Source organism: Leopardus geoffroyi, chromosome D2 (assembly GCF_018350155.1).
Source record: "Leopardus geoffroyi isolate Oge1 chromosome D2, O.geoffroyi_Oge1_pat1.0, whole genome shotgun sequence".
NCBI classification, from domain to species: Eukaryota; Metazoa; Chordata; class Mammalia; order Carnivora; family Felidae; genus Leopardus; species Leopardus geoffroyi.
In genome coordinates this window covers 23,283,788-23,296,174 of record NC_059334.1, presented here as the reverse complement: position 1 = coordinate 23,296,174, position 12,387 = coordinate 23,283,788, and the positions used below count along the sequence as shown (strand labels likewise).

Genomic DNA, 12,387 nt, shown 5'->3' with positions numbered 1-12,387 from the left:
TTCAATGATGCCTACCCATTTTCAGCCCACAATATTGGTCAGTGTGTGCTCACCTGGCTTCTTCCATAAAACAGAACTTAACAAAACAAGGGGAAAGGAAAATAAACCTGGAGCTCATGTGAAGTATTGGCTGGTAACTTCTGCTGATAGGAAGGAATAGGATCTGTCCCTCTACTGGGTAAAATGTCAAGGTCAGGCTGGTCAATTCTCACACACATATGAAGATGAAAAGGTCATCAAGCTTTGGGGATTAATTTTGTTTTGTTTTCCATTTGTCCATATACACACACACATTCAACCCTCATTATTTGCAGATTCTGTATTTGCAAATTTGCCTACCTGCAAAAAATTGTTATCCCAAAATCAATACCAATGATGTTTTGTGAACATGTGCAGACATGAACGGAGTCTACAAAAAATGTCAGCCACACATGTTTCCAACTGAGGTAAACAAGGTGATGCCCTGCCTTATTTCAGCTGCCTATTATAAAAAAAGTATCCTTTTCACAGTCCATGTAGGGCCATGTTTTCCACATTTTTGTGTTTTTTGCTGATGATTTCACTGGTTAAAAATGGCCCCCAAGCGTAATGCTGAAGTGCCATACACTGTTCCAAAGCACAAAACAGTGTGATGTGCCTTATGGAGAATAGACATGTGTTAGGCAAGCTTTGTTCAGGTAAGAGTTATCGTGTTATTGGCTATGAATTCAATGTCAATGGACCAAGAATATATATTAAATAAATTGTTACATAAAACAAGGTTATGTATGGATCAGTTAATGATGATGTTGTGACCAGAGCCTCATAGGAGTCTAACCCTATATTTTCCCTAGAAGCAATGGTTCAGTGACTTTGCAAAACATGACTAGTGTGAATAATGAGACTTGACCATTAAAATGCTGTTAATTGACATTGTGTACAGACAGACCTTCATTTGTACAGCCATTTTTTAGGGGAAGGGCTACATGACCCTTCCTGTATTCAACTGAAGGTCCAGAGATAGAGTCGTGGTGAGAACATTCGGGGCCTGCTCCACCCAGTCCCAGCAGGCAGGAAGGTTATAAATCCCCTTGTGGGACAACCTTACAGTGGACATGGAAGATGAAAGAGCTGACTTTGAGCCAATTAGAAACTGCTTCTCTCATGAGTCCCAGTAATGACATTCATGGAAGAACCATGGAAACTGCTTACCTGAGAAACAGCAAAACAAGGTACAACTACTAACTAATGCCATGATCCCTTTCTCCAAACATGGACATAACTTTAGAATCTGCCTCACCACAAGTGGCAATTATGGTGGCAATCTTTGTGTTTGCTCCCTGCATCCCAAGTTTAAGCAAGGCATTGATTTTTCTATCAAAGTCTAACAGGTTGTAGCCATAGTGACCAGTTCTAATGTCAGCATCATTGGCCACAAACACACATGGCATACCTGCCAGGTAAAACGTGATGCAAGACAGTTTGAGAAAAATACAAAAAAGTTCAAGGTAAGGTTGTTACCTTTGAAAATCTAATGATAAAAGGAAAAAAAGCTTAACATTCCAATTTAAAGCTTTTGAGGACCTTAATTAATTTGGCATTTCTATGAACTAATTCAGAATTCCTTTCAAAATCATGCAATGAGCAGTGGTAGGTCCAATGTCATGGCTCAGGCTTAAAGTATTAGCATATGAGCCTTTTGGAATAGGACATACTATTTTACTTTTTGTTTGTTTGTTTACTCCTCTTTCGGTGGCAATTTTATGCCATGCACATAATTGGAGCTCAATAAATATCTCCTGAATTAAATAGAAGGTACCTGGCTGGTTATTTGCTGATATCTTCCTAACCTAAAGCCCTGTCCTTAGACAAGGACAGTTATGGATCTTACTCTTTTTTAGAGTGTTTTCCATAATGGCTATTTCCAAATTGTTCAGGATGCTAAAGGAAAACAGATCTACCGAGCAAATGTCCCCTGAATGTGGCATGAATATGGCAGAAGGGATGCACGAGGAAGGAGAGAGAGATAGGGTGCTGGTAAGGAGAGAAAGGTTGAGAGACAAGCACCAAAGCTTTATTAGGTCCTAGAAACACGGCAACTAGTATAAGAGTGCAGGAACCAGGACTTCTAGTTAAATATCGTGCACTGAACGTATACAGTTTCATTCCCTCTCAAAACCTATTAATACAATAACAAATTATAAACACACAAGCCCAGCAGTTCATGAATTTCACTCATGCTCACAAACTTTAAAACCAGATTTAGTTCCTTGGTCCTCACTAGGGAGAGGAAAACCAAGGTTACCAAAAATATAAAGACATTCTCCACAATGAAAGAAAAGGGAGAAACACATTAAAAACGACAGAGATGAGGGGCGCCTAGGTGGCTCAGTCAGTTAAGCATTGGCCTGCAGTGCAGGTCATGATCTCATAGTTCGTGAGTTCAAGTTCTGCATCAGGCTCTGTGCTAAAAGCTGCTTTAGATCCTCTGTCCCTCTCTCTCTGCCCCTCCTCCACTCTCTCTTTCTCAAAAAAATAAACATTATAAGAAAACAACAAAAAGGAAAAGTTACAAAAATATTATCAGAAGATAACTTACAAAACTATTATGACAGCATCAGCAATAATACTGAATATTGCATACATCAAAATACAGGGTGTCACAAAAAGAAGTAATATTTAGAGAAATAAAAGAACTCTTAGAAGTGAAAATTACAAGAGCAGGAATTGAAAGAATTCAACTAAAGGGTCAGGAGAGAAACTTAAGGAAATTTCCTTAGAAAATAGACACAAAGACAAAAATATGGAAAAAGAAGAGAAAGGATCAGAAAATTAGAGAAATAGTCTAGAAGCTCCCAAAAGAAACTGCACAAAAGATAGAATAGGAGAATCCAATTAGTAATGGATGCCACATTCATAAAACTGAAATATAAAAGTTTCCAAACTTAATGGGCTAACCTACTACACTTGACAATGAATAAGACAAATCAAAGACCCATCACCAGTAAATCAGCAATAAAACCTAACGGAATGAAAAAAATTGTCATATGGAAGAAATTAGGAGTCAGATTGGCATCAGATGACGCAAAACCAACACCAGAAGCTAAAACTCAAAGAAATAATAATGTCTTCAAGATTCAATGAGAAGTGGGGCATCTGGGTGGCTCAGTTGGTTGAGCGTCCAACTTCAGCTCAAGTCATGATCTCGCAGTTTGTGAGTTTGAGCCCTGCATCCAACTCTGTGCTGATGGCTCGGAGCCTGGACCCTGCTTCAGATTCTGTGTCTCTTTCTCTCTCTGCCCCTCCCCCACTTGTGCTCTGTCTCTGTCTATCAAAAATAAATAAAATATTTTTAAAAATTTTAAAAAAAGATTCAGCGGGAAGACTGATCTCCAAAATTCTACACTTATCCAAATTATCAAATAAATGTGATCATAAGGACTTTTTAGATATACAAGTCCTCAAGAAATTTACCTGCTGTGGCCCCCTACTCTAGAAAGTACAGGATAAACAATGCTTTCCACCAAAATGAAGGTATAAACCAGGAAACAGAAAGACATGGAAATAAGGAAACTCGGGACTCAACGAAAAAAACGAGGCAAAATGTGTCCTAGAATGGTAAAGAAGGGAAGTGTAGAGTGACTGTTGTGCCCAGGCCCAGAAAGCACTAATCCAGACTAGAGCAGAAGCAAAGAGGGTTCCCCAGAAGTTCCCTTTCTAAAAAACCTAATTAAAACTAAACATATTACTTAATGTGTTTCAATCTATTGAGTTATTTATGGGGGAACCTAGGCTGCTCAGTCAGTCAAGCATCTGAGTCTTGATCTCAGATCAGGTCTAATCTCAGGGACTTAAGTTCAAGCCCCCACTGAGCTCCACACTGGGCATGAAGACTACTTAAAAAAAAAAAAAGAGTTATTTAGAATAGGTAATAATCCCATAGTACATACTTGGAAGTTGCTTAGAGAGTAAATCTTAAATGTTCTCACCACAAAAAAGAAATGATAATTATGTGACACGATGAAGGTTTTAGCTAATGCTATGATAGTAATCATTTTGCAGTTTATAAGTGTATCAAATCAATACGTGTATACTTTAAACTTATATAATATTATGTCAATTGTATTTCAATAAAGCTTGAAACTTAAAAAAATTAAAGTCAAGAAAAAAGAGATTTAGATATGACAGAGTTTGGGAATAATTTTTTCATCCATAAAATTGAGTAGACTAGCAGATCTCCAAATCCTTTCCAGCTGAAACAACCTATGATCTCTAACCTATGATCCCAAATTCTTTAAAGATGAAAATCTATATTTTAGAGCCAAGGTCAAAGATGTATGGTTCATGCACTTACCCGGGAAATGAGCCAAACAATAATATTTAGAAAAACATTTTATTTATATCAGGATTTTAAAACTTGGCTAGTTAGCCTAATAAGCTGTGCTTCCTCTAGTCAAACCACACACAACCCACCTCCTCACCCTCTTCCAGGCACGGACTTCTTACTGTGGTTCCCAGAGAAGGATCTGTAAACAGGTGACAAGAAATGACTTTGCTAATATTGGTATCTGTCACAGACAGGCCACCAGTCTACAAAGAGAATCTAAGGATAAGGAAGCCACTTAAGCATAAAATTCACATTAGCAAACTTATCCTTGCATTTGCTGATGACCCAAACCTCAAATACATGTGAAGTGTTCTACATAACTGGGAATAAATGTGTATTTCATGTGAAATCTCTTTTTTTCTCTTCAACCTCCATGTAATCCCAGAGATCCTGCTGGTCATATATTTCTTGTTCAGTAGAAATGAATTTCCAACCTAAGCAATGAATATGAAAACAAGAGACCAAGAAACTTTTCATACTTTTCCCCCTGGTTTCTAGCTTCACTTCCCCTCTAGCCATTACCCTTAGTTATATCTTGCCATGACCCCCCAGCCTGATCCTATCTGCCATATTTTCTCCAACCTCCCTGTCATTGTCAGTGGGTCTCTGTCCTCAGATACCTTCTCTTTGCCAGATGAGTTACAACCCTACTGTTCCTTATGCTAAACCGCTGGGAAAGAACCATGAAGAAGTTTGAGGGCAAGGCCAAGGAAACCTGCTGAAACCCACTCAGCTGTTTCAGGAAATCAGGACAAAAGCTGAGAGTCAATTCTGGGCTTCCCTTGTACTTTATTCAATACTATTTCCATGACATCCCATGAAACCTGAGAAATTAGATAATCCAGGACTAGAGCAGTCAAAAGGTAAATAAATGACCACATGTGACTTGGCTTTGAGGAGATATTCATCTGAAGGTTTGCAAGATTTTCATTCACATTAAAGCTGCATATTTTGGGAGCAACTGGGTGGCTCAGTCTGTTAAGTGTCTGACTTCAACTCAGGTCATGATCTCACAGTTCATGAGTTCAAGACCTGTGTCAGGCTCTGTGCTGACAGCTCAGAGCCTGAAGCCTCCTTTGGATTCTGTGTCTCTGTCTCTTTCTCTGTCTTTCCCCTGTTTGTGCTTGCTCATGGTGTCTCTCTTTCAAAAATAAATATATAAACATTAAAAATATATAAATATTAAAACTGTATATTTTTAAATCTGGCTAAACTGGGATCCTTAATGTTTGGGGAGAGGCACCTTCCACTCTGAGTGTTTATAGCAGATTAGGGGACAGCTCAATGGCCTCATGCAGACAGCAGGGGGTACAATTTATTACATTGGATGAACCTAATTCTTCTAGATCAATATATCTCTGTACACAAAGCTTACATGAAGAAATAGTTAAAGTCCCTGACAGGGATTGCAAATTCACCTGCCTGGAGGAGTCAGGAGGTAACATCAATGACTGGCCACAGGCAGCCACAGGCAAGAGGGAGACCACAGGGAATTGATGAGAGCAAGCCCCATCTGAGCGGGGACAGCTACTTCGCTCCCGCCTGTTGCTATCACGCAACAGCATATGCCTGTTGTCTCCCTATGCTTCATTCTTGAACCATAAAATGCCCCAACTTTTCAAACACTAGAAAGAAAAAAGAAAAATCTGTAAATTTAAACCAACTGAATCTATCACATTATAGTCATGCAAATTTTTATCTTTGCCAGCCAAATGGCTCTTCAAGAAGACAGTAGTATCAGAAAGGTTTAGAGAACCCTCTGGGAGACTGTTCCAAATTTCAAATACCTCAAACGTGACCTCTGGCTCTTTGCATGCACCACTGTCATCAACATCAGCAGGAGTTAAGAATTTATCAGATCAATTATATCAAGATTTTCAAATGGGCGCCTTCTTTTTATCTCTTCTGTATCAAACACTTATTTCATAATCCTTTGAAATATGGATGCTAGTCTAAACAAAGAGTACTGAATTTTCCTATTTAAGAAAATACTTGTACTAATAAGAGACCAAAAGAGACTTTATGTAAATTGACAAAAGATCCATTTTCCGTGGCTTGCATTAAAACTTTCAACATCAAATTAGGTAAAAGTGTCAGGAGGTATTCTTAAAAGCTTGACTGCTCAGGAAAGATCCAAGGATATGAGTGCAGCTGAGCGTCAGGACGTTATGGGTGGTTTTTCCTCAGCAAGCGTTTGGCAGACGCTGTTTCCACAGGATAGGATTGTTCATCTATCTCGCATTTTAAAATTAAACTAGTATTTTTATTGGGGCACGTGGATTAGAGGAGATCATGAAAAAAGAAATGGGTTGGCAAGAGAGAAAATTCAAATACCACCCAACGTCCTAAATTGAATTGCCTTGAAATAACCTAACAAGGTCATAAAAGTTTAAAACACTTCAAGTGTCAAAAGCTCAGAATCTCAAAGCATTTCTAATTAGCAAAGTTCAGTTCATAGAAGGAAGCTAAGCGCTCAAGATTAAACCCAGCTGATGATCCTGACCACTTCCACTTAACCAGTCCACTTGACTAAGCCATGGGTTCCTTTTCTCTGTAAAATATCTGCCTGATTTTACATTGGACAATTACCACTAGTAGGTTGGTTTCTAGAATGCCCACACATATGTTTAATGTTCACTCTGAGTTCTCTATGTTTCTCTCAAGTCAGTTTATGCCAGTTTTCTTGCTATTGCAATTACATAACTTAATTAAATGTACACAAACTGATGCAATAGCAGTGTGGGAGTTTGAGGATTCTATGAAAACCTGGTCAAATACTTCAGAAAGAGTTGACAAAGGCAAGAAAATTATTGTGGTAAGATATCTGTGAAAGAGTGTGAGGTATATTTAACAATCCAGGCAGATTCTGCTCTCAGGCTACCTCACAACCCCTTAACTTCTAGCTCTGCTTTTAGTAAATTAAAACTAGGAGACACAGGAGACAGTGTCTTGTGGGTATGCAGGACGCAAGGAAGATGACCGAGCTCTCCTCAGAACACTGAAAAGAGGGGCCTTGACTCTTCATCAAATATTAGTGAACAACATGAATATTTAAAACATGTATATATTGGGGCACCTGGGTGCCTCAGTCGGTTGACCATCTGACTCTTGATCTCGACCCAGGTCATGATCTCATGGTTCATGTGTTAGAGCCCCTCATCGGGCTCTGCATTGATGGCACAGAGGCTGCTTTGAATTCTATCTCCCACTCTCTCTCTGCCCCTCACCTGCTTGTGCTCTTGCTCTCTCGCTCTTTCTCAAAATAAATAAATCAACTTTAAAAATTAATTAATTAATTAATTTCAAAAAACAAAACATGTATATATTGTTTTCATGAGTCCTTTCTTTTACATTCCTATTTGAGTATAGTTGACATACATTGTTACATTAGTTTCAGGTGTACAGCATAGTGATTGGACAATTCTATACATCATGCTATGCTCACCACAAGCGTAGCCACCATTTGTCACCATACAACATTGTTATAATGTCACTCATGACATTCTCTATGCTTTGCCTTTTATCCCCATGACTTATTCATTCCATAACTGGAAGCCTATATCTCCCTCCCTTTCACCCATCTTGTCCACCTTCTAGCAGCCATCAGTTTGTTCTCTGTATTCATTGATCTGATTCTGCTTTTTGTTTCTTTGTTCATTCATTTGTTTTTTTTAGATTTCACATATGACTGAAATCATATGGTATTTGTCTTTCTTAGTCTGACTTATTTCACTTAGCATTACACATTCTTTGTCCATCTATGTTGTCTCAAATGGTACAATCTTGGGCAGAACTTTCCAGAATGCTTGGTCAGAAGTGGAGGAGCCATGGCTGCCCAAACTACACCCAGGAATGAGCTCCTTCCCACTCCCTCACACCAACCTTGGCCTGCTCACTTGCTGTAGAAAATGGTGAAAGAAACTACTTACTGTGATGTTTGGGGTCAAACCCAGTGCTACCCAGGAAGAATTGAAAAAGGCTTACAGGAAACTGGCTTTGAAGTACCACCCTGACAAGAATCCAAATGAAGGAGAGAAGTTTAAACAGATTTCTCAAGCTTATGAAGTGCTCTCTGATGCAAAGAAAAGGGAATTATATAACAAAGGAGGAGAACAGGCAATTAAAGAAGGTGGAGCAGGCAGTGGTTTGGACTCTCCCATGGACACCTTTGATATGTTTTTTGGAGGAGGAGGAAGGATGCAGAGAGAAGGGAGAGGTGAAAATGTTGTACATCAGCTCTCTGTAACCTTAGGAGATTTATGTAACAGTGCAATAAGAAAACCAGTTCTGTAGAAGAATGTGATTTGCGACAAATGTGAAGGCCAAGGTGGTAAGAAAGGAGTGGTAGAATGTTGTCCCAATGGCTGAGGTACTAGAGTGCAAATAAGAATTCATCAGACAGGACCTGGAATGGTTCAGCAAATTCAATTTGTGTGCATTGAGTGCCAGGACCCTAGGGAATGGATCAGTCCTAAAGATAGATGTAAAAGCTGCAATAGAAGGAAGAGAATTCGAGAAAGGAAGATTCTAGAAGTTCATATTGACAAGGGCATGAAAGATGGACAGAAAATAACATTCCATGGTGAAGGAGACTAAGAACCAGGACTGGAACCACGAGCTATTATCATTATTTTAGATCAGAAGGGCCATGCTGTTTTTACTTGGTGAGAAGAGGATCTTCTCTTGTATATGGACATACAGCTGGTTGAAGCACTGTATGGCTTTCAAAAGCCAATATCTACTCGTGACAACAGAACCATTGCCATCACCTCTCATCCAGGTCAGACTGTCAAGCAGGGAGATATCAAGTGTGCTAAACGAAGGCGTGCCAATTTATTGTAGGGTGAATACGAAAAGGGTCACCTAATCATCGAAATTAAGGTAAACTTTCCTGAGACCGGATTTCTCTCTCCTGATAAACTCTTTGCTAGAAAAACTCCTATCTGAGAAGAAGGAAGTAGAAGAGACTGATGAAATGGACCAGGTAGGACTGGTGGACTTTTGTCCAAATCAGGAAAGATGGCACCATCACAATGGAGAAGCATATGAGAATGATGAACATCTTCCTGGGGATGGTGTTCAGTGTCAGACCTCTTAATGGGGCCTGTGAATAACCTGCTGGCATCTTGTATGCAGTAGTGAATGAGAGAAGGACTGTAATCATAGCTCATTGTTTTTGTTTTAATATTCAACTATTGTAATGTTTTAAAAGTTAAATGAAGAATAAACTCAAATATTAAAACTCTGCCTTTGCCCCATATGTATGATGACTTCAGTGTGCAAGATAAGTTTAACACTCGTAAAAACTACTTTTAAAAAAAAATCTCCCCTAGCATTTGTTAGGCCATACCTTGTAACTGATTTCAGCTCTAGGTACCTGAAATAGTTTAGACTGAAATGCAAGGTGTATGTATTGATTTCAGTGTATGACCCTTAATTGGCAAACTATGAAGTTAAAACTTGTGTTTAATTGGCAGTCAGAAGAACTTAACTTGTAGGGAAGTGTTGGTCTGTAGTTCTATTCAGTGGGATTGATTGTGATGCTTCTGCAATTATTCTATTGCCTCAACTGTTATTTGAAGATGGCAAGCTGTGTGATTAATTGGGCCTGTGGTATCAGTGGTGGAAAGGTACCTTGCTAAAGAAGCATTTGTCATAATCTGCCATTTAAGGTCTTGCACTTATAGAACCGCATTCCCTTCTGCTGTGCCGTCTTATATATATTATATAAAATTTTATATCTTATGTATTTTTTTATATTTATTTACATTTTATATACATATAAAATCAGTCCTGGTTACACTTTTCTTCCTTCTCTTTGTACCATGATAAGCTTCAGAGTAATGACTTTGGGAGCAGGGTAACTTAGAGTGAAGAGACATTTGCATGGAGAAGTGAATTTGCATGTATGAGCCAGGAAGGTGTTTCTTAGGTATGTTACAGGCTTACTTTAAACCATTTAACTTACACCCCATAATTTAAATGTTGGTAGTATAGTAAATTATGATGCATAGCTTTAATTATATGTTTATAAGTTATGTTCACAAGCTTGAATCTGGATATCAGAATTAAGCATTCTTGAACTATATGAATGTCTCCTTAATATACTGATTACAAAGCAAAAAAGAAATGGTACAATCTCATCCTTTTTAATGCTTTGTAGTATTCCAGTTTGTGTGTGTGTGTGTGTGTGTGTGTGTGTGTGTGTGTACCACATCCTCCGTATCCAATCATTTATCCATAAATACTTAAGATGCTTGTATATCTTGGCTACTGTAAATAATGGTGAAATAAACATAGTGATGCATATATCATTTTGAATTACTGTTTTTGTTTTCTTTGGGTAAATACCCAGTAGCAGAATTACAAGATCAAATAGTATTTCTATTTTTAATTTTTTGAGGAACTTCCATATTGTTTTTCACAGTGGCTGTACCAATTTCACAGTCACTGTCCCACCAACAGTGAATGAGGGTTCCTTTTTCTCCACATCTTCCCCAACGTTATGTCTCTTTTATTCTAGTTATTCTGACAGGTGTAAGGTGATGTCTCACTGAGGTTTTGATTTGCATTTCCCTGGTAATTAGTAATGTTGACTAATCATTAATCATGAATCCCCTTTCAATTTACTGACAAATTTTTTGACCAGTGCTAATCACATCGGATAATAGGGCTTCTACTATGTATGGTCATTCCAAGTTAACCCTATTTTCAATATGAACAAGGTAGCACTTTTACCAAAATTTATATTTGTAGCCTTTAGGTATTAAACCATTGTCAAGATAAATATTATCTTCTCGGTCTAACATCCTAGCATAACGATCAGTTGCAAGGTTAACATTTCAGTGGACCAAAATCAAGGTAATACCTATGGAAACACTCCACTATGAAGTTGCCTTTTTCTTCTTGATCTCATAAAAATGTTCATGTGAAATATTCCTAATTAGGTCAAAATTTTGAGAATCAATAATCATTAGTAGTTTTATGTACAAGACCCTACTAATAAACATAGACACACTATCTATATTTATACAGTTATTTTTCACAGCACTGAGAAAATTAAGTGCCAGAGATAATAAGTTGCCCACAGTCACTGTAATGTGAAAGGCAATAGCCATGACTTGGCCTCTGGTCTCTTGGACTCCAAAGCTTGTACTCATCGATATAATGCTATCAAGAGCCCCCAGAATATGTCATTTTAATGCTACTCAACTAAAGGCTCCAAGTCTTTAGAATATCCAGATTTTATTTTTTTAAATGGCTTCATGGGGCGTTTGGTGTGACTCCATCAGTTAAGCATCTGAATCATTTTTTTAATATAATTTATTGTCAAATTGGCTTCCATACAAAACCCAGTGCTCATCCCAACAGTGTCCTCCTCAATGCTTATCACCCACTTTCCCCACTGCCACATCCCCCATCCCCCATCAATCCTCAGTTTGTTCTCTGTATTTAAGAGTCTCTTATGGTTTGCCTCCCTCCCTCTCTGTAACTGTATTTTCCCCTTCCCTTCCCCCATGGTCTTCTGTTAAGTTTCTCAAGATCCACATGTGAATGAAAACATATGATACCTGTCTTTCTCTGACTGATTTCTCTTAGCATGATACCCTCCAGTTCCATCCACGTTGCTGCAAATGGCCAGATTTCATTCTTTCTCATTGCCAAGTAGTAATCCATTGTATATATAAACCACATCTTCTTTATCCATTCATCCATCAATGGACATTTGTGCTCTTTCCATACTTTGGCTATTGTCGATAGTGCTGCTACAAACTTTAGGGTGCATGTGTCCCTTTGAAACAGCACTCCTGCATCCCTTGGGTAAATTCCTAACAGTGCTATTGTTGGGTCATAGGGTAGTTCTATTTTTAATTTTGTGAGGAAACTCCACACTGTTTTCCAGAGTGGCTGTACCAATTTGCATTCCCACCAACAGTACAAGAGGGTTCCCATTTCTCCACATCCTCACCAGCATCTATAGTTTCCCGATTTGTTCATTTTAGCCACTCTGACCAGTGTGA

General features: G+C 38.4%; 1 pseudogene; it reads left to right on the top strand.

Moving 5' to 3' along the window:
* Positions 1–8,274: 8,274 nt before the first annotated feature.
* On the top strand, positions 8,275–9,464 carry LOC123577489 (annotated as a pseudogene).
* Positions 9,465–12,387: the final 2,923 nt, after the last annotated feature.